The sequence below is a fragment of the Salvelinus alpinus genome, chromosome 4 (genome assembly GCF_045679555.1).
Source record: "Salvelinus alpinus chromosome 4, SLU_Salpinus.1, whole genome shotgun sequence".
In the NCBI taxonomy this organism is placed as follows: Eukaryota; Metazoa; Chordata; class Actinopteri; order Salmoniformes; family Salmonidae; genus Salvelinus; species Salvelinus alpinus.
This window is the reverse complement of record NC_092089.1, coordinates 96,330,792-96,353,761: the sequence shown is the minus strand read 5'-3', so window position 1 is coordinate 96,353,761 and position 22,970 is coordinate 96,330,792.

The following is a 22,970-nucleotide window of genomic DNA, read 5'->3' as shown; positions in this document are numbered from 1 at the left end:
AATCCCAGATATAATGAAGGTCAGGCCTGTGATCCTGTCTGCAGACCCAGATAAAAACACACTAACACGGAACCCAAACCGGCTGCACGCGTGCGCCATCGTGCGCTATCGTGCATAAATTTATTTTGCCCCCCCACACCAAATGCGATCACGACACGCAGGTTAAAATATCAAAACAAACTCTGAACCAATGACATTAATTTGGGGACAGGTCGAAAAGCATTAAACATGTATGGCAATTTAGCTAGTTAGCTTGCTCTTGCTAGCTAACGTTAATTTGTCCTATTTAGCTAGCTTGCTGTTGCTAGCTAATTTGTCCTGGGATATAAACATTGAGTTGTTATTTTACCTGAAATGCACAAGGACCACTACTCCGACAATTAATCCACACATAAAACGGCCAACCGAATCGTTTCTAGTCATCTCTCCTCCTTCCAGGCTTTTTCATCGTTGAACTTATATGGTGATCGCATCTAAACTTTCATAGTATTACCACGACTACAGGCAAAACAGTTTGTCTTTCAATCACCCACGTGGGTATAACCATTGAGGAGATGGCACGTGGGTACCTGCTTCTATAAACCAATGAGGAGATGGGAGAGGCAGGACTTGCAGCGCGGTCTGCATCAGAAATAGGAAGGAGTTCCATTTTAGCCCTTGGTAACGCAGACGCTTTTCACAACACATTGTGTTCCCTCAGGCCACTATTCTATTATCACATATCTACAATACAAAATCCATGTGTACGTGTGTGTAGACGTGCGTGTCTTATCATGTGTGTATGCCTGTGTGTGTCTCTTCACAGTCCAAGCTGTTCCATAAGGTATATTTTTATCGTTTTTTAAAATCTAATTTTACTGCTTGCATCAGTAACCTGATGTGGAATAGAGTTCCATGTAGTCATGGCTCTATGTAGTACTGTGCACCTCCCGTAATGTGTTCTGGACTGTGAAGAGACCTCTGGTGGCATGCTTGTGGGGTATGGATGGGTGTCTGAGCTGTGTGCTAGTAGTTTAAACAGACACCTCGGTACATTCAACATGTCAACACTTCTTACAAAAACAAGTAGTGATGAAGTCAATCTCTCTTCAACGTTGAGCCATGAGAGATTAGCTCTCCGTGTACATTTAAGGGCCAGCCGTACTGCCCTGTTCTGAGACAATTCAAATTTTGTGGCACCTGACCACACGACTGAACAGTAGTTCAGGTGCGACAAAACTAGGGCCTGTAGGACCTGCCTTGTTCATAGTGTTGTTAACAACGAGTTGCAGTTCGTTTCAGAATGGATGGCAAGGAATAAGTTAGTCCTAAATATTTCAAAAACTAAAAGCATTGTGTTTGGGACAAATCATTCACTAAACCCTAAACCTGAACTAAATTTTGTAATAAATAATGTGGAAATTGAGCAAGTTGAGGTGTCACGGTCAAAACATATTGATACAACAGTAGCTAAGATGGGGAGAAGTCTGTCCATAATAAAGTGCTGCTCTGCCTTCTTAAAGAACACCCTCTGTGTTCTGTTAGACAGGTAACTCTTTATCCACAAGATAGCAGGGGGTGTAAAGCCATAACACATACGTTTTTCCATCAGCAGACTATGATCAATAATGTCAAAAGCGGCACTGAAGTCTAACAAAACAGCTCCTACAATATTTTTATCATCAATTTCTCTCAGCTAATCATCAGTCATTTGTGTAAGCTTGTTGAATGTCTTCCACTATAAGCTTGTTGAATGTCTTCCACTATAAGCTTGTTGAATGTCTTCCACTATAAGCTTGTTGAATGTCTTCCACTATAAGCTTGTTGAATGTCTTTCACTATAAGCTTGTTGAATGTCTTTCACTATAAGCTTGTTGAATGTCTTCCACTATAAGCTTGTTGAATGTCTTCCACTATAAGCTTGTTGAATGTCTTCCACTATAAGCTTGTTGAATGTCTTTCACTATAAGCTTGTTGAATGTCTTCCACTATAAGCTTGTTGAATCTCTTTCACTATAAGCTTGTTGAATGTCTTTCACTATAAGCTTGTTGAATGTCTTCCACTATAAGCTTGTTGAATGTCTTCCACTATAAGCTTGTTGAATGTCTTCCACTATAAGCTTGTTAAATGTCTTCCACTATAAGCTTGTTGAATGTATTCCACTATAAGCTTGTTGAATGTCTTCCACTATAAGCTTGTTGAATGTCTTTCACTATAAGCTTGTTGAATGTCTTCCACTATAAGCTTGTTGAATGTCTTCCACTATAAGCTTGTTGAATGTCTTCCACTATAAGCTTGTTGAATGTCTTTCACTATAAGCTTGTTGAATGTCTTTCACTATAAGCTTGTTGAAAGTCTGTTGTCAATTTGTTTACAGTAAAATATCTGGTCAAACACAATTTTTTCCAAAAGTTTACTAAGGTTTGGTAACAGGCTGATTGGTTGGCTATTTGATGAACTGTGCATGTGGGCCATTTGATTATCTGTTCAACAGTCTTATTATGGATTGGAGGTAGAAGCTGTTCAGCTGCCTTTTGGTCCCATACTTGGCTCTCCGGTACCACTTGCCGCGCGGTAGCAGAGAGATCAGTGTACGACTTGGGTGGCTGGAGTCTTCGGCAATTTTAGGGCCTTTCTCTGACACCGCCTGGTATAGAGGTCTTGGATGTCAGGGGGCTCAGCCCCAGTGATGTACTGGTTGGTACGCACTACCCTCTGTAGCACCTTGCGGTTGCCATACCAAGCGGTGATGCAGCCAGTCAAGATGCTCTCAGTGGTGCAGCTGTAGAATTATTTTGAGGATCTGAGGGTCCAGGCCAAATCTTTGCAGCCTCCTGAGTGGGAAGAGGCATTTTTGTGCCTTCTTCACGACTGTGTTGGTGTGTTTGGACCATGATAGGTCCTTAGTGATGTGGACATTGAGGAACTTGAAGCTCTTGACCCACTCCGCTACAGCCCCATTGACTTAGACGTGGAAACTGGGGGGGGGTTGCGATTTTATCTCTGATGGGGGGGACACCACCACAGCACCCCTACTTCCAACAGCTATGCCTATAGATGTGAATGGGGGCATGCTTGGACCTCTGTTTTCTGTAATCCACGATCAGCTTCTTTGTTTTGCTGATGTTGAGAGAGATGCTGTTGTCCTGCCAGGTCTTTGATCTCCTCTCTATAGGCTGTCACATCGTCGTTGGTGATCAGGCCAACCATTGTCTTGTTGTCGGCCAACTTAATGATGGTGTTGGAGTTGTGCGCGGCCACGCCATCGTGGGAGACAAGGGAGTACAGGAGGGGACTAAGCACGCACCCCTGAGCTGACTGGTGTTGAGGGTCAGCTTGGTGGATGTGGCCCCTTCAGGAAGTCCAGGATCCAGTTGCAGAGGGAGTAGTTTTATCCTAAGGTCCTTAGCTTATTGATGAGCTTGGAGGGCACTATGGTGTTGAATGCTGAGCTGTAGTCAATGAACAGCATTCTGACGTACTGTAGGTGTTCCTTTACTCCAGGTAGGAAAGGGCAGTGTGGAGCGCAACATAGATTGCATCATCTGTGGATCTGTTGGGGCGGTATGCGAATTTGAGTGGGTCCAGCATGTCTGGGAGGATGGTGTTGATGTGAGCTTTAAAAAGCATTTCATGGCTACAGATGTGAGTGTTACGGGGCGATAGTCATTTAGACAAGTTACCGTGGCAATCTTGGGCACCGGGACTATGGTGGTCTTGAAACATGTAGGTATTACAGACTGGTTCATGGAAAGGTTGAAAATGTTAGTGAAGACACTTGCCAGCTGGTCAGTGCATGCTCTCAGTACGCGTCCTGGTAATCCGTCTAGCCCTGCGGCCTTGTGAATGTTGACCTGTTTAAAAGGTCTTACATTGGCCTCCCGAGTGGCGCAGCGGTCAAAGGCACTACATTGCAGTGGTTGAGGCGTCACTAGAGATCCGGGTTCGATGTTTCAGCTGGCCGCAACCCAGGAGAACCATGAGGAGGAGGACATTTGGCCCAGCGTCGTCCGGGTTAGGGGAGGGTTTGGCCGGCTGGGATGTCCTTATCCCATCGCGCTCTAGCGACTCCTGTGACGGGCCGGGTGCATGCACGCTGACACGGTCCCCAGTTGTACCGTGTTTCCTCTGACATATTGGTGCAGCTTGGCAGGGTCGTGTTTCGGAGGACGCATGGCTCTCAACCTTTGTCTCTCCCAAGTCCATATGGGAGTTGCAGCGATGGGACAAGACTGTAACTACCAATTGGATATCATGAAAATGGGGAGAAAAGTATAAATATAATTTTGCATCGGCTACAGAGAGCGTGATCACATAGTCATCTGGAACAGCTGGTGCTCTCATGCGTGCTTCACTGTTGCTTGCCTCGAAGCGAGCATAGAAGGCATTTAGCTCGTCTGTTAGGCTTGCATCACTGGCAGTTCGCAGCTGCGTTTCCCTTTGTAATCCGTGACAGTTTGCAAGATCTGCCTCGAACTTAGTCCTGTATTGACGCTTAGCCTGTTTGATGGTTCGTCAGATGGCGTAGCAGGATTTCTCATAAACTTACGGATTAATATCCTGCTCTTTGAAAGCGGTAGCTCTAGCCTTTAGCTCAGTGTAGATGTTGCCTGTAATCCATGGCTTCTGGTTGGGAGATGTACGTACGGTCACTGTGGGGACTACGTCATCGATGCACTTATTAATGAAGCCCGTGACTGATGCAGGAAACTACTCAATGCCATCAGACGAATCACGGGACATATTCCAGTCTGTGCTAGCAAAACGGTCCTGTAGCTTAGCATCTGCTTCATTGGACCACTTCTGTATTGAGTGCGTCACTGGTACCTCCTCTTTGAGTTTTTGCTTGTAAGCAGGAATCAGGAGGATAGTGTTATGGTCAGATTTTCCAAATGGAGGGCGAAGGAAAGCTTTGTATGCGTCTCTGTGTGTGGAGTAAAGGTGATCTAGAAAGGTGACATGCTGGTAGAAATGAGATAAAAGGGATTTCAGTTTTCCTGCATTAAAATCACCAGCCACTTTGAGCGGAGCCTCTGGGTGAGCATTTCCTTGTTTGCTTATGAACCTATACAGCCCATTGAGTGCGGTCTTAGTGCCAGCATCGGTCTGTGGTGGTAAATAGACAGCTACAGAAAATATAGATAAACTCTCTTGGTAAGTATTATGGTCTACAGCTTATCATGAGATATTCAAACTTGGGCTAGCCGAACCTCGAGACTTCCTTAATATTAAAGATTGTGCGCCAGCTGTTGTTAACAAAGAAACAATGGCACAATAGGTTGGGAACCCATTAAATGGCTGCTAATCCCTCCAGCGCCATTCTTTTCTTAAACATCTCTTATCTCCTTTAGCGGGTCAATGTGTGTGTGTGTGTGTGTGTGTGTGTGCGCGTGTCTGTGTGCCAATGCCCTGTTTTCAGCAGAAGTCCCATCACAGGGAGAGATTACAGAAATTATACAACATTAAAATAGATTCTATGATTTACCAGCCCACACAGTGTCCTACACACACGCTCACAAAGACGCACACACACACGCACGCACGCACGCACGCACGCACGCACGCACGCACGCACGCACGCACGCACGCACGCACACACACACACACACACACACACACACACACACACACACACACACACACACACACACACACACACACACACACACACACACACACACACACCTCACAACCAATCAACTGTGAAGGAAAATAATGAATATCCATTTCCTCCAGAACTCTGTCTTCAACCGTGGATTTAGAGAAGCAATGAGAGGCTTTGTGAGGGGGATCGACTCATGGAAACCAATGTTTTCTCTGAGCTAGACGTGACTGGAATTCTTGGACTTGGTCCCGTTCCAATACCTCATAGATTGACCCTTCTCTTTGCCTCCTCTCCTTGGCCGTGTACTAATACTTCAGAGATTAACCTTCAGCCTTGGCCATGTTCTAATACGTCAGAGATGAACCTTCAGCCTTGGCCATGTTCTAATACGTCAGAGATTCATCTTCAGCCTTGGCCATGTTCTAATACGTCAGAGATGCACCCTTCTATCTGCCTCTTCTTTTTGAAGCAATAGCTGATCATCTCTCTACACCATTGAATAGGTGAAAGTAAGGGTTCCTCTAATGAAATTGGGACATAAAGATGTGTTTCTAAAGTATTGGAACAGAGTCTTGCTCCTACTCTGCATTTGGGGGGCTAAGAGGTGAGAGAGAGGTGATTCTGCCTCAGTCTAAAGCTTCCTGCCAGTCTCCTGACAGCATACCGATGGATATCCTAACATCCATTTCACCGTCTGCATAAGTTCAATCAATACACCCAGCAGGAGAGGGGAGGAGGGGAAGACGGGATGGAGGGGTCGTAGGGGTCGGAGAGGGGATGATGGAAAGGAGGGGAGGGGAGGGGAGGAGTGTCTTGACTCCGTTTCCTCTTAAATCAGTGTTAATATGCTAGCTGACGAGATGAGCCCTTCATTCCTTATCCCCCTTGGAAAGACAAGGCCAAGGCTATTGTGTGCCTCAAGGCAAACTGTGTGCACTGCAATTTATTCCCTGGCAGGTGCAGCGATATACAGTTTATATAACACAACCCATATCTCCAGTTTATATCTAACTCCACTGGAGTTCTGTGTTGTGTTATATACAGTGATTAACAGTGATTATGGTTACATACACACAATAATGCCATTATTGTGGATAGTCAGATTAATATAATAGTTTGATTAAAATGTTTACATGCTCTGCAAGAAGAACATTTCCCTAATAATCCTGTTTCCATGGACACATCTGAAATCAGTTTTCCCGATAGCACTCTGATAAATGCAGAAAATCACCAATCAAAAATAAACGCTCTACCACAGCGACCATGTTCTTTTTGGGAAGCATACTGTATTTGATTCTGAGTTTGGACATGAGGTTTATATGTGAAATCTACTTTTAACACACAGTTGTTTCCGAACTGACTTCAATCACGTTAAAGAGGGAGGCTCTCGGCTGGTGCTAGCACACGCACAGATCAAATACACCGCTGGAACGCCGAGGAAGGTGTTTACATGTCCTAATAAATCTAAAGATTTCTCAGAAAACCAGGTGTTTTAATCGACGTATGCTTACTTTGATTTTGGCCTCACGCCTATTTAGATAAACAGAGTAAGGTGTTTAAATGATTATTGCACATTCTGTCAACTGTCATAATCAGTTTAATATTGAATTATTACAGTGGATATACACGTATTCAGTGTATATCTAACTCAACTGGAGTCACGTGTCTGCATCTGTTCTGTTTGAGGATATCATGAGACATGGATATCATGAGACATGGATATCATGAGACATGGATATCATGAGACATGACATGTATATCATGAGACGTGGATATCATGAGACATGGATATCATGAGACATGACATGTATATCATGAGACGTGGATATCATGAGACATGGATATCATGAGAAATGGATATCATGAGACATGGATATCATGAGACATGACATGTTTATCATGAGACGTGGATCTCATGAGACATGGATATCATGAGACATGACATGTATATCATGAGACGTGGATATCATGAGACATGGATATCATGAGACATGGATATCATGAGAAATGGATATCATGAGACATGGATATCATGAGACATGACATGTATATCATGAGACATGGATATCATGAGACATGACATGTATATCATGAGACATGGATATCATGAGACATGACATGTATAGCTGCAAAATCTGGAACCCTACAAATCATCCGGGCTAGACATTCTGGACCCTTTATTTCTAAAACTATCTGCCGAAATTGTTGCAACCCCTATTACTAGCCTGTTCAACCTCTCTTTCGTGTCGTCTGAGATTCCCAAAGATTGGAAAGCAGCTGCGGTCATCCCCCTCTTCAAAGGGGGGGACACTCTTGACCCAAACTGCTACAGACCTATATCTATACTACCCTGCCTTTCTAAGGTCTTCGAAAGCCAAGTCAACAAACAGATTACCGACCATTTCGAATCCCACCGCACCTTCTCCGCTATGCAATCTGGTTTCAGAGCTGGTCATGGGTGCACCTCAGCCACGCTCAAGGTCCTAAACGATATCTTAACCGCCATCGATAAGAAACAATACTGTGCAGCCGTATTCATTGACCTGGCCAAGGCTTTTGACTCTGTCAATCACCACATCCTCATCGGCAGACTCAATAGCCTTGGTTTCTCAAATGATTGCCTCGCCTGGTTCACCAACTACTTCTCTGATAGAGTTCAGTGTGTCAAATCGGAGGGCCTGTTGTCCGGGCCTCTGGCAGTCTCTATGGGGGTGCCACAGGGTTAAATTCTTGGGCCGAGTCTCTTCTCTGTATACATCAATGATGTCGCTCTTGCTGCTGGTGAGTCTCTGATCCACCTCTATGCAGACGACACCATTCTGTATACTTCTTGCCCTTCTTTGTACACTGTGTTAACAACCCTCCAGATGAGCTTCAATGCCATTACAACTCGCCTTCCGTGGCCTCCAACTGCTCTTAAATACAAGTAAAACTAAATGCATGCTATTCAACCGATCGCTGCCTGCACCTGCCCGCCCGTCCAGCATCACTACTCTGGACGGTTCTGACTGAATATGTGGACAACTACAAATACCTAGGTGTCTGGTTAGACTGTAAACTCTCCTTCCAGACTCACAACAAACATCTCCAATCCAAAGTTAAATCTAGAATTGGCTTCCTATTTCACAACAAAGCATCCTTAACTCATGCTGCCAAACATACCCTCGTAAAACTGACCATCCTACCGATCCTCGACTTCGGCGATGTCATTTAAAAAATAGCCTCCAATACCCTACTCAATAAATTGGATGCAGTCTATCACAGTGCCATCCGTTTTGTCACCAAAGCCCCATATACTACCCACCACTGCGACCTGTATGCTCTCGTTGGCTGGCCCTCGCTTCATACTCGTCGCCAAACCCACTGGCTCCAGGTCATCTACAAGACCCTGCTAGGTAAAGTCCCCCCTTATCTCAGCTCGCTGGTCACCATAGCAGCACCCACCTGTAGCACGCGCTCCAGCAGGTATATCTCTCTGGTCACCCCCAAAACCAATTCCTCCTTTGGCCGCCTCTCCTTCCAGTTCTCTGCTGCCAATGACTGGAACGAACTACAAAAATCTCTGAAACTGGAAACACTTATCTCCCTCACTAGCTTTAAGCACCAGCTGTCAGAGCAGTTCACAGATTACTGTACCTGTACATAGCCCATCTATAATTTAGCCCATCCAACTACCTCTTCCCCTACTGTATTTATTTTGCTCCTTTGCACCCCATTATTTCTATTTCTACTTTGCACATTCTTCCACTGCAAATCTACCATTCCAGTGTTTTACTTGCTATATTGTATTTACTTCGCCACCATGGCCTTTTTTTGCCTTTACCTCCCTTATCTCACCTCATTTGCTCACATTGTATATAGACTTATTTTTCTACTGTATTATTGACTGTATGTTTGTTTTACTCCATGTGTAACTCTGTGTTGTTGTATGTGTCGAACTGCTTTGCTTTATCTTGGCCAGGTCGCAATTGTAAATGAGAACTTGTTCTCAACTTGCCTACCTGGTTAAATAAAGGTGAAATATATATATTTTTAAATATCATGAGACATGACATGAATATCACGAGACGTGGATATCATGAGACATGGACATCATGAGACATGTATATAGACATAGATATCATGAGACGTTGATATAGACATGGATGTCATGAGACATGGATATCATGAGACATGGATATCATGAGACACGACATGTTATCATGAGACATGGATGTCATGAGACATGGATGTCATGAGACATGGATATCATGAGACATGGATATCATGAGACATGGATATCATGAGACATGGATATCATGAGACATGGATGTCATGAGACATGGATATCATGAGACATGGATATCATGAGACATGGATATCATGAGACATGGATGTCATGAGACATGGATGTCATGAGACATGGATATCATGAGACACGACATGTATATCATGAGACATGGATGTCATGAGACATGGATATCATGAGACATGGATATCATGAGACATGGATATCATGAGACATGGATGTCATGAGACATGGATATCATGAGACATGGATGTCATGAGACATGGATATCTTGAGACACGACATGTATATCATGAGACATGGATGTCATGAGACATGGATATCATGAGACACGACATGGATATCATGAGACATGGATGTCATGAGACATGGACATCATGAGACATGTATATAGACATAGATATCATGAGACGTTGATATAGACATGGATATCATGAGACATGGATATCATGAGACGTTGATATAGACATGGATATCATGAGTCATGTGTATCATGAGACATGGATGTCATGAGACATGGATATCATGAGACACGACATGGATGTGATGAGACATGGATATCATGAGACACGACATGTTATCATGAGACATGTTATCATGAGACATGGATGTCATGAGACATGGATATCATGAGACATGGATATCATGAGACATGGATAGAGGTTTGTGGATGGATAGAGTTCTGGATCCCTTGGGTGGTGTTTGATGTTAATGTTATCTTAATATGTCTATGTCAGAGGAAGAGAAGGTAGAGGACCCCCCACAGTGAAGAGAAGGGTAATGAGGTTACCCCCAGTAGAGACAGCTGTGAGACGGGGGATACTGGGAAGTATTTAATTAATACCAGTCATGAGACCCAGTGAGGCCTGCCCTTCTGTTCAAAGCCTTCAGCTAACGTGCCTGCCTCTCCCCACTGGCGATGCCCCGCACTGGGCTGAATTATTGAACAGGCTGGGGGGCGGATAGAGGTGAAGGAGGGTGGAGGGTTGTGTCTCTCTCTCTCTGTGTAAGTTAGCTTGAAAGGGAACCCTGGAGGGCCCTAGCCTGGTGACTGTAAACAAACCAACATCTACAGGGAGAGAACTGTCCTCAATAATATACAGAGAGAGAGAGAGAGAGAGAGAGAGAGAGAGAGAGAGAGAGAGAGAGAGAGAGAGAGAGAGAGAGAGAGAGAGAGAGAGAGAGAGAGAGAGAGAGAGAGAGAGAGAGAGAGAGAGAGAGAGAGAGAGAGAGAGAGAGAGAGACATATTTAGGTAGCCTGTTTTTCATTGTGTTTTGTGGGTGATTATTTTCTGTGCTGGTTCTTGTTTCACCGTACAGGAGTGTTCGTTTGTCGGTTTATTGTTTTTGTTCAGTGTTCATTTATTCGCATTAAAACAATATGGACACTTACCACGCTGCACATTGGTCCTCCTCTTCTTCCAACCACGACAAGCGTTACACATAGGCTGTCTTCTCTTGAGGTCTGCCTACGATGGCCTTTCTCAATAGCAACGCTATGCTCACTGAGTCTGTACATTGTCAAAGCTTTCCTTAAGTTTGGGTCAGTCACAGTGGTCAGGTATTCTGCCACTGTGTACTCTCTGTTTAGGGCTAAATAGCATTCTAGTTTGCTCTGCTTTTTTGTTAATTCTTTCCAATGTGTCAAGTAATTATCTTTTTGTTTTCTCATGATTTAGTTGGGTCTAATTGTGTTGCTGTCCTGGGGCTCTGTGGGGTGTGTTTGTGAACAGAGCCCCGGGACCAGCTTACTTAGGGGATTCTTCTTGAGGTTAATCTCTCTGAAGGTGATGGCTTTGTTATGGAAGGTTTGGGAATCGCTTCCTTTTAGGTGGTTGTAGAATTTAACGTTTCTTTTCGGGTATCGGCCTAATTCTGCTCTGCATGCATTCTTTGGTGTTTTATGTTGTACACAGAGGATCTTTTTTCAGAATTCTGCATGCAGTCTCAGTTTGGTGTTTGTCTTTCTCTCTCTCTTTCTGTCTCTCTCGTTCTCTCTAAAGTCTCCCTCTGTTTCGCTAGCTGTTTCTCTCTCTTATTCCCTCTCTCTCTTTCCCTCCTCTCAACTCTCCATGAGTAATCATTATGAAGACCATCATAAGGGAACTGAAGCTCTCTGTGTTAAACAAAACAAATAAGTTGATTTGTGCACAGGGGAGATGGACAAAGAGATGGAGAAAGAGATGGAGATAATTACTTTTGAGGCACAGCTGAATGAGCATACATTTAAATAATTAGCTTTTTATTTTTATTTTACTGGGCTGATGGTGCCTGCACCATTTACTGGGCTGATGGTGCCTGATGCTCAGTCTCAGCGGAAGGAGAGAGCAGCAGACTGAGGGTCCGCCTCTCAACATCCCTCTGCTCTCCCTTTCCTCCACTGACAATGACCAAAAAGGGACATTGTCTTCCAGCTGATGGCGAAACTCAGTCAAACCGCATTATTTAAAATAAATGAATGTTGTTTCTCCTACGAACAGAGACAGTTAAACATTCCTCGATATTAAAAAAGACCCAAGCTGCTAATAATAATAACGCAAACCTATAGATGCACTTTCCTCCTCATTCATTACTGCTGCAGTGCTTGTTGTAGCGCTGAGTGGAAATAGGAAGAACGTGTAACGTCTGCTTCCAACTCACACTCTCAAACACGTAGATCCCCTGAACGCAGCTCACTTTCCAGCCCACTTTCCAACTCGCTGGTTTTCCGTAATTTACTCCTCCCATGTAGGAGAGTTTTTGCCTGCCTCACTAATGACGCCTTTTTCTTATTCCCTCCTGTACTTTAGCCTATCAGATTTCCTGTTATCAACCTATTGCCTGATCTCCCGGACGACGTTACTAGCCATTTCTCTGCCTGTACTGTTGTCTTTTTGGAACCCCTCTGTATGACCTTCTGCCTGTGCTTGAAACCAGCTCTCTGTCTCCATCGTGTTCATTACAGAACGCACATTTTTTGTCTAATAAAAGTGTTGAATACAAACTGCTGAGTAAGAACTTAAACATGAAGTCACTCATAAAAACAGCAGCTCTTTGCTGTATTTGTTGACAGTCTCTCTCCAGTCATTTTGAAATCTCACAGTATCAATTTTGGTGGAGCTTTATTTTATGCCTGCTAGATTACTGCAGACACAGTAATCTGAGCCATCCGATTGGCCAGCGGTAGGTTTATAGTGCACTTGATTTACTGTCAGAGCCTGCCGGGAAGGCAGAGTTTGTACCTTCAGACACATGAAATGGTTCAAAATGACAACAGTTGGCCTACCCGGTGCACAGGGCACCTGAATCAGGTGCACCTACAGACAACAGCATGAGACAAATTTAAAAAATAGGAACACAAGGCTTTATCGTTGGGTTTTTTACAGAAATGTTTGGCGATAGACTAGGAATGCCTTTGAGATCGACCAGTCGGTGGCCACTGCTCTAGAAAGTTGATTGAAGTTCAATTTCGTGCTTCTCCCTGTGGACTAATATTTACACTGGGCCCATTGTGCGCCGGCCTATGGGACTCCCAATCACGGCCGGTTGTGATACAGCCTGGAATTGAACTAGGGTCTGTCGTGATTCCTCTAGCACTGAGATGCAGTGCCTTAGTCTTCTGTGCCACTCGGGAGATTTAAATGAAAAGTATTTGAATAAACATGAAAAGGTGAATGTAAGAAACATACATCATTTTAAATAGGCTTGTCACGGATCCCTCCGGAACTTTAATCACGCACACCTGTCCCCTTATTCCCACTGATTAGTACTTGTATAAGTGTGACCTTTGGTTCCCATTGTCGGTTGATTATTGTTACAATGTCTGTTGGTGTGTGTGAGTACCTGTGCTGTGTGTTTTGGCTTTCATGCCATTGTGGATTGTGCAGATGATTACGGGTCTCGTCCCGTGTGTTAATCATTGTGCGTGTGTGTATTTATTAGAGGTACTCCTCGCTCTTTTGTTTGGGTTTCAACCCTGTGTTTTTGTTACGTGTTTGTTTGGTCTTTGTCCCCTTGCCTTTACACAGCACGCTGTAATTTGGGGTATATTTTAAAAAACGGTTACACATTCCTGCGCTAGTCTCCCGAATCATTGTTACCATCGTGACAAGGCTAAATGTCATATTAAACAGCATATAAACACTCTAAATAGGTGTAATCAGGACCTAGACAGAGAGTCTAAATGAATTATTTAATGCTATATTTGTCAAACAATCTTTGTTTGGGTGGCGTTCGGTGGTCGCCGTCACCAACTTTCTAGCCATCGCCGCTCCATTTTTCATGTATCCATTTGTTTTGTCTTGTTCCCTGCACACCTGGTTTTCATTCCCCAATCAATCCATATGTATTTATTCCTCTGTTCCCCATCATGTCTTTGTGTAAGATTGTTTGTGTTACGTGTATTTTGGAATTGTGGATATTGTTACGCGCATTACTTTTTGTCTATGTTCCGTGTTTGGGCACATTTTATGTTACTTTGTGCTGTCATTTTGGACCGAAATAAAACGTTTGCCTGTTCACTACACTCTGCTCTCCTGCACCTGACTTTGTCTCCAATACACACTCCTAACAATATTATTTAAATTAATTCAAGGCTATAGCCTACAAAGAAATACATTGTGAAGCATTTGCGAGTGTGACGCAACAGGCTGGTAGGGACAGAAAGTGTTCAGCATTTAAACATTTCATTGTATTAAATCCTTATCGTCTATAAATTGCGCATGTAGGCTGTGATTTACTCAGAATTAAATACAATGAGTGGCTTTGAATTAATTTTTAGAATTCCTTTAGAAACGAGTTTGGCGAGTCTGGTGCTTCAGGCTCGTGCCATGGTGCCTGGAGAACAGGCCAGCAGCAGAAAATATCCTCTCCACACTTGCAGAGCCCCTGTGGATGCTAAACACCCTTTTGGCCACTCCTGCCAGGCTGGGCTGATATGCAGTTTTTTAATTTTTTTATTTTCTATAGGTAGGCCTAAAGGTTTTTAGGTAAAATAACCCAATCAAAACAGAAAGCTTCTTGAACATGGGAATATGCCAGGCCAGTTGGGCCAAAATCAGTTATGGCCTATTGTATAGATAATAGAACAAAAATGAACGCAATGTTTAAGAGATCAGATTTTTATTATATAAATATTTTTGCTATAATGACTCACTTAGTTATCTACCCATCTCGTTCCTTTCTTTTAGCATATGCACATAGTAAGTACACCATTGTGCTTTCAGGATACTTATATATTTTTTCAGATTCCACAATGAATCTATAGTTGTGGACAGTACATCACCACACTCCCTCTCTTGCTCTTGGTCCTCATCTTTGCAAGTCAACCTGATTTAGCATCTGTGTGTTTTACATATTAGCCTAAATAGGGCTGTAGTCTGAGTGCCAGAGTGTTTCTGCTTTAGTCAACTCGTACAATTTCTTGTTTGACTGGCGAGGCAACTACCAAAAATTGTCCAATACCCTGGCTAACAGCTCTCTGTCTGCATCCAAAGTTGTTATTTCAAACAGCCGTCTCTGTGTGACTCCGTGCCACCCTTTGAGTCAATCCCACTGAGGTTTCCTGCTCTGTGGAGACTGTGGCTCATGGTTATGATAATATGTGATCTGTTGAGTCATCAGCTGAGCTGGTAGTTATGGGAGAGAAGGAGAGAGAGACAGAGAAAGAGAGAGGGGGAGAGATATATGTCTGAAGGGGAGTGAGAGGGAGGGGGAAAGAGATGTGTTTGAGGGGGAGAGAGAGGAAGGCAGAGAGACGGAGAGAGAGATGTCTGAGGGGGAGAGAGAGGAAGGCAGAGAGACGGAGAGAGAGATGTCTGAGGGGGAGAGAGAGGGAGGCAGACAGAGGGGTAGAGAGAGATGTCTGAGTTTGTTCAGTCTCAGCAGGAGTAGACAAATGACTTGTCATACATTTAGTCATCTCCCCCAGTCCAGAGTCAGAGTGAGAGCTACAGTGGAGCTGACGCACACGCTACACTTCCTCTATGAATATTCCTATTCTCCCTCAGGCACCTCAGATGATGATAAAGGAATTTTACTTCCTATTTAAAATGCTGTTCATCAACTTGGTTCAGTTCAGCGCCAAAATAAATAATACAACGAGTTTACTGTCAGCCACAGTTAGAGAGTTCAAATCATAGTCTGGTCTGGTCTAGTCTAGTCTGGTCTGGTCTAGTCTGGTCTAGTCTGGTCTAGTCTGGTCTAGTCTGGTCTAGTCTAGTCTAGTCTAGTCTGGTCTGGTCTAGTCTAGTCTGGTCTAGTCTGGTCTAGTCTGGTCTAGTCTGGTCTAGTCTGGGCTAGTCTAGTCTGGTCTAGTCTGGTCTAGTCTAGTCTAGTCTGGTCTAGTCTGGTCTAGTCTAGTCTAGTCTGGTCTGGTCTGGTCTAGTCTAGTCTAGTCTAGTCTGGTCTGGTCTGGTCTGTTCTAGTCTAGTCTAGTCTAGTCTGGTTTAGTCTAGTCTGGTCTAGTCTAGTCTAGTCTGGTCTAGTCTGGTCTAGTCTGGTCTGGTCTGGTCTGGTCTGGTCTAGTCTAGTCTAGTCTAGTCTGGTCTGGTCTGGTCTGGTCTGGTCTAGTCTAGTCTGGTCTAGTCTAGTCTGGTCTAGTCTAGTCTGGTCTAGTCTGGTCTGATCTAGTCTGGTCGAGTTTAGTCTAGTCTGGTCTGGTCTGGTCTAGTCTGGTCTGGTCTAGTTTAGTATAGTCTAGTCTAGTTTAGTCTAGTCTAGTCTGGTCTGGTCTGGTCTAGTCTAGTCTAGTCTAGTCTGGTCTGGTCTAGTCTAGTCTGGTCTGGTCTGGTCTGGTCTAGTCTAGTCTAGTCTGGTCTGGTCTAGTCTGGTCTAGTCTGGTCTAGTCTAGTCTAATCTGGTCTGGCCAGAGTCAACTGTCCCTGCTGAGTACAACAAGGGATTACTTTACAGCAGACACACACACACACACACACACACTACGAAGTGTCCGAAGGATTAGTCCAGTAATGCTTCATCTGTGATAGGGAGTTAAGGAGACTGGAACGTCGGCTTCTAGGGATTTAAACTGGACACTCATCTATACCCATTATAAAAGGCAGACAGTGTAATCTCTCTCTCTACCCTCTCTCTCTCTATCTCTCTCTCTCTATCTTTTCCCCTCTCTCTCTTTCCCTGCCGGAAGTAACTGGATTCCAATAGGAATTACACATCACTTTTCAAGCCAGCAAAATGTGACTTGCAGGCCTAACGTGGTCTGTAAAGCAAGAGGTTCCTAACACCACTGTGTTAGGGTAAAACTTGAACATCAAAGTAAGGCCTATTGATATATGTAATGTATTGTCATGAACAGTTTAAATTATAACATTTTCCTGAAGTAGGAACTCACTTGGTAACAAATACAGTCATATAAGTAAGTACTTTAAAAGGATGTCCAGTGCATTCGGAAAGTATATAGACCACACCAGACCAGACCAGACTAGACTAGACCAGACTAGACTAGACCAGACCAGACCAGTTACGTTATAGCCTTATTCTAAGATAGATTAAAAAAACATTTCCCCCGTCAATCTACACACAATACCCCATAATGACAAAGCCAAGACAGGTTTTTAGACATTTTTGTAACTAAAAAAACTAACAAAAACAGATATTTACATTGTTTACATTGTTATTCAGACCCTTTGCTCTGAGACTGAAAATTGAGCTCAGGTGCATCCTGTTTCCATTGATCCTCCTTGAGATGTTTGTACATCTTGATTGGAGTTCACCAGTGGTAAATTCAATTGATTGGACATGATTTGGAAAGGCACAGACCTGTCTATATAAGGTCCCACAGTTGACATGTATGTCAGAGCAAGAACCAAGCCATAAATTAGAAGGAATTGTCCGTAGAGCTCAGAGACAGGATTGTGTCGAGGTGCAGATCTAGGGAAGGGTACCAAAACATTTCTGCAGCATTGAAGGTCCCCAAGAACACCGTGGCCTCCATCATTCTTAAATGGAAGAAGTTTGGAACTACCAAGACTCTTTCAAGAGCTGGCCGCCCGGCCAAACTGAGCAATCAGGGGAGAAGGGCCTTGGTCAGGGAGGTGACCAAGAACCCGATGGTCACTCTGACAGAGCTCCAGAGTTCCTCTGTGGAGATGGGAAAAACTTCCAGAAGGACAACCATCTCTGCAACACTCCACCAATCAGGCCTTTATGGTAGAGTGGCCAGACGGAAGCCACTCCTCAGTAAAAGGCACATGACAGCCCTCTTGGAGTTTGACAAAAGGCCCCTAAAAACTCTCAGACCATGAGAAACAAGATTCTCTGGTCTGATGAAACCAAGATTGGCCTAAATGCCAAGTGTCACATCTGGAGGAAACCTGGCACAATCCATGGTGGTTGAAGCATCATGCTGTGGGGATGTTTTTTCAGCGGCAGGGACTGGGAGACTGGTCAGGATCGAGGGGAAGATGAAGGGAGCAAAGTACAGAGAGATTCTTGATGAAAACCTGCTCCAGAGCTCTCAGGACCTCAGACTGGGGCAAAGGTTCACCTTCCAATAGGACAATGACCCTAAGCACACAGCCAAGACAACACAGGAGTGGCTTTGGGAAAGTCTCTGAATGTTCTTAAGTGGCCCAGCCAGAGCCCGGACTTGATCCTGATCGAACATCTCTGGAGAGACCTGAAATAGCTGTGCATCGACGCTTCCCATCCAACCCGACAGAGCTTGAAAGGACCTGCAGAAAAGAATGGAAGAAACTCCTCAAATACAGGTGTGCCAAGCTTGTATGTCTATATTGATGTATATAGGGATGTCTATAGGGATGTACATAGGGATGTCTATAGGGATGTACATAGGGATGTCTGTATATAGGGGTGTATGTAGGGATGTATATATATATAGGGATGTATATAGGGGTGTATATAGGGATGTCTGTATATAGGGATGTATATGGGGAAGTATATAGGGATGTATATAGGGGCGTATATATGGTGTATATAGGGATGTATATAGGGATGTATATATTGTGTATATAGCGATGTATGTAGGGATGTATATATGGTGTATATAGGGATGTGTATATGGTGTATAGAAGGTGTATATAGGGATGTGTATATATGGATGTGTATATGGATGTGTATATTGTGTATATAGGGATGTATATATGGATGTATATTTGGTGTAAATAGGGATGTATGTAGGGATGTGTATATTGTGTATATATGGTGTATATAGTGATTTATATAGAGATTTGTATATGGTGTATTTGTGGTGTATATAGGGATGTATATATGATGTATATAGGGATGTATGTAGGGATGTATGTAGGGATGTATATATGGTGTATATAGGGATGTATATATGGTGTATATAGGGATGTATATAGGGATGTATACATGCTGTATTTAGGGAAGTATATAGGGATGTATATAGGGATGTATATATGGTGTATATATGGTGTTTATATGGTGTGTATAGGGATGTACATAGGGATGTTTATATGGTGTATATAGGGATGTATATAGGTATTTATATATGGTGTAAATATGGTGTACATAAGGATGTATATATAGTGTATATATGGTGTATATATGGTGTATATATGGTGTATATAGGGATGTATATATAGTGTATATAGGGATGTATATATGGTATATATATGGTTTCTATAGGGATGTATATAGGGATGTATATATAGTGTATATAGGGATGTATATATGGTGTATATAGGGATGTATATAGGGATGTGTACATGGTGTATATAGGGATGTATATAGGAATGCGTTTATGGTGTGTATATGGTGTATATAAGGACGTATATAGGGAAGTATATAGGGATGTATATAGGGATGTATATAGGGATGTGTTTATGGTGTATATATGGTGTATATAGGGAAGTATATAGGGATGTATATATGGTGTATATAGGGATCTATATAGGGATGTATATATGGTGTATATCTGGTGTTTATATGGTGTGTATATGGATGTACATATGGATGTTTATATGGTGTATATATGGTGTTTATATGGTGTGTATAGGGATGTATATATGGTGTATATAGGGATCTATATAGGTATTTACAGTGAGGGAAAAAAGTATTTGATCCCCTGCTGATTTTGTACGTTTGCCCACTGACAAAGAAATGATCAGTCTATAATTTTAATGGTAGGTTTATTTGAACAGTGAGAGACAGAATAACAACAAAAAAATCCAGAAAAACGTATGTCAAAAACGTTATAAATTGATTTGCATTTTAATGAGGGAAATAAGTATTTGACCCCCTCTCAATCAGAAAGATTTCTGGCTCCCAGGTGTCTTTCATACAGGTAACGAGCTGAGATTAGGAGCACACTCTTAAAGGGACTGCTCCTAATCTCAGTTTCTTACCTGTATAAAAGACACCTGTCCACAGAAGCAATCAATCAATCAGATTCCAAACTCTCCACCATGGCCAAGACCAAAGAGCTCTCCAAGGATATCAGGGACAAGATTGTAGATCTACACAAGGCTGGAATGGGCTACAAGACCATTGCCAAGCAGCTTGGTGAGAAGGTGACAACAGTTGGTGCGATTATTCGCAAATGGAAGAAACACAAAAGAACTGTCAAACTCCCTTGGCCTAGGGCTCCATGCAAGATCTCACCTCGTGGAGTTGCAATGATCATGAGAATGGTGAGGAATCAGCCCAGAACTACACAGGAGGATCTTGTCAATGATCTCAAGGCAGCTGGGACCATAGTCACCAAGAAAACAATTGGTAACACACTACGCCGTGAAGGACTGAAATCCTGCAGCGCCCGCAAGGTCCCCCTGCTCAAGAAAGAACATATACATGCCCGTCTGAAGTTTGCCAATGAACATCTGAATGATTCAGAGGACAACTGGGTGAACGTGTTGTGGTCAGATGAGACCAAAATGGAGTTCTTTGGCATCAACTCAACTTGCCGTGTTTGGAGGAGGAGGAATGCTGCCTATGACCCCAAGAAACCATCCCCACCGTCAAACATGGCGGTGGAAACATTATGCTTTGGGGGTGTTTTTCTGCTAAGGGGACAGGACAACTTCACCGCATCAAAGGGACGATGGACGGGGCCATGTACCGTCAAATCTTGGGTGAAAACCTCCTTCCCTCAGCCAGGGTATTGAAAATGGGTCGTGGATGGGTATTCCAGCATGACAATGACCCAAAACACACGGCCAAGGCAACAAAGGAGTGGCTCAAGACAAAGCACATTAAGGTCCTGGAGTGGCCTAGCCAGTCTCCAGACCTTAATCCCATAGAAAATCTGTGGAGGGAGCTGAAGGTTCGAGTTGCCAAACGTCAGTCTCGAAACCTTAATGACTTGAAGAAGATCTGCAAAGAGGAGTGGGACAAAATCTCTCCTGAGATGTGTGCAAACCTGGTGGCCAACTACAAGAAACATCTGACCTCTGTGATTGCCAACAAGGGTTTTGCCACCAAGTACTAAGTCATGTTTTGCAGAGGGGTCAAATACTTATTTCCCTCATTAAAATGCAAATCAATTTATAAAATTTTTGACATGCGTTTTTCTGGATTTTTTTGTTGATATTCTGTCTCTCACTGTTCAAATAAACCTACCATTAAAATTACAGACCGATAATTTCTTTGTCAGTGGGCAAACGTACAAAATCAGCAGGGGATCAAATACTTTTTTCCCTCACTGTATATATGGTGTAAATATGGTGTACATAGCGATGTATATATAGTGTATATATGGTATATATATGGTGTATATAGGGATGTATTTTGTGATGTATTTGTGGTGTGTATAGGGGTGTATATAGGGATGTATATGGGGAAGTAAATAGGGGTTAGGGCATGGACTCCAATGCTTTCCACAGTTTTGTGGAATTTTGCTTGATGTCCTTTGGGTGATGGACCAGTCTTTATACACACAGGAAACGGTTGAGTGTGAAAATCCCAGCTGCATTGCAGTTCTTGAAACAAACCGGTACGCCTGGCACCTACTACCATACCCCATTCAAAGGCACCTACATTTTTTTGTCTTGCCCATTCACCCTCTGAATGGCCTGTGATGGCTCAGACAGACATGGCTGCTCTGCTTCTACCGCTTAAGCAACTTTGCAGTTGTTTTTTTGTGTTATTTATTACATAAAAATGTTTAAAAAATATTACAAGAAATAACTTTTGGATATCAGAGAGGCGGTAACTCACCAGCATTACGACCATAAATATTACTTTCCCGAATTGGATGCTTTGTTTGTACCTCCCAGGGCAATTGAACTTATCCCAGAGGCTGCTCCAAGACACCACCGACGGAGAAGAGGTAATCGGAGTGGACTTCTAGTCTGACTCAGGAGGCGTGCACATCACCCACCGCTTCCGAGTATATTACTCGCTAATGTTCAGTGCCTGGGCAATAAAGTAGACGAGTTCAGGGCAAGGATCTCCTTCCAGAGAGACATCACGGACTCTAACATATTCTGTTTCACGGAATCATGGCTCTCTCTGGATATACTGTCCCTGTCCATACAGCCAGCTGGGTTCTCAGTACATCGCACAGAGGAATAAAGAAGTCTTTGTAAAGAAGAAAGGTGGTGGTGTATGTTTTATGATTAACGACTCATGGTGTGATTGTGATAGCGTACTGGAACTCAAGTCCTTTTGTTCACCCAACCTAGAATACCTCAAAATCAATTGTTGATCATATTACCTCCCAAGATAATTATTTTAGGTTATAGTCACAGCCGTGTATATTCCCCCTCAAGCCGATACCACGATGGCCCTCAGTGAACACTGGACTTTGTGCAAACTGGAAACCACATATCTCCATCTCTCCAGGCCTTTTACTGAAAACCCTCCATCTCTCTATCCCTCCATCCCTCCATCTCTCCAGGCCCTTTACTGAAACCCCTCCATCCCTCCATCCCTCCATCCCTCTATCCCTCTATCCTTCCATCTCTCCAGGCCTGTTTCTACAACCCCTCCATCCCTCCACCCCTCCACCCCTCCCTCTATCCCTCCATCCCTCCATCCCTCCATCCCTCCATCCCCCTATCCCTCCATCCCTCCATCTCTCCAGGCCTTTTACTGAAACCCCTCCATCCCTCCATCCCTCTATCCCTCTATCCTTCCATCTCTCCAGGCCTGTTTCAACAACCCCTCCATCCCTCCAC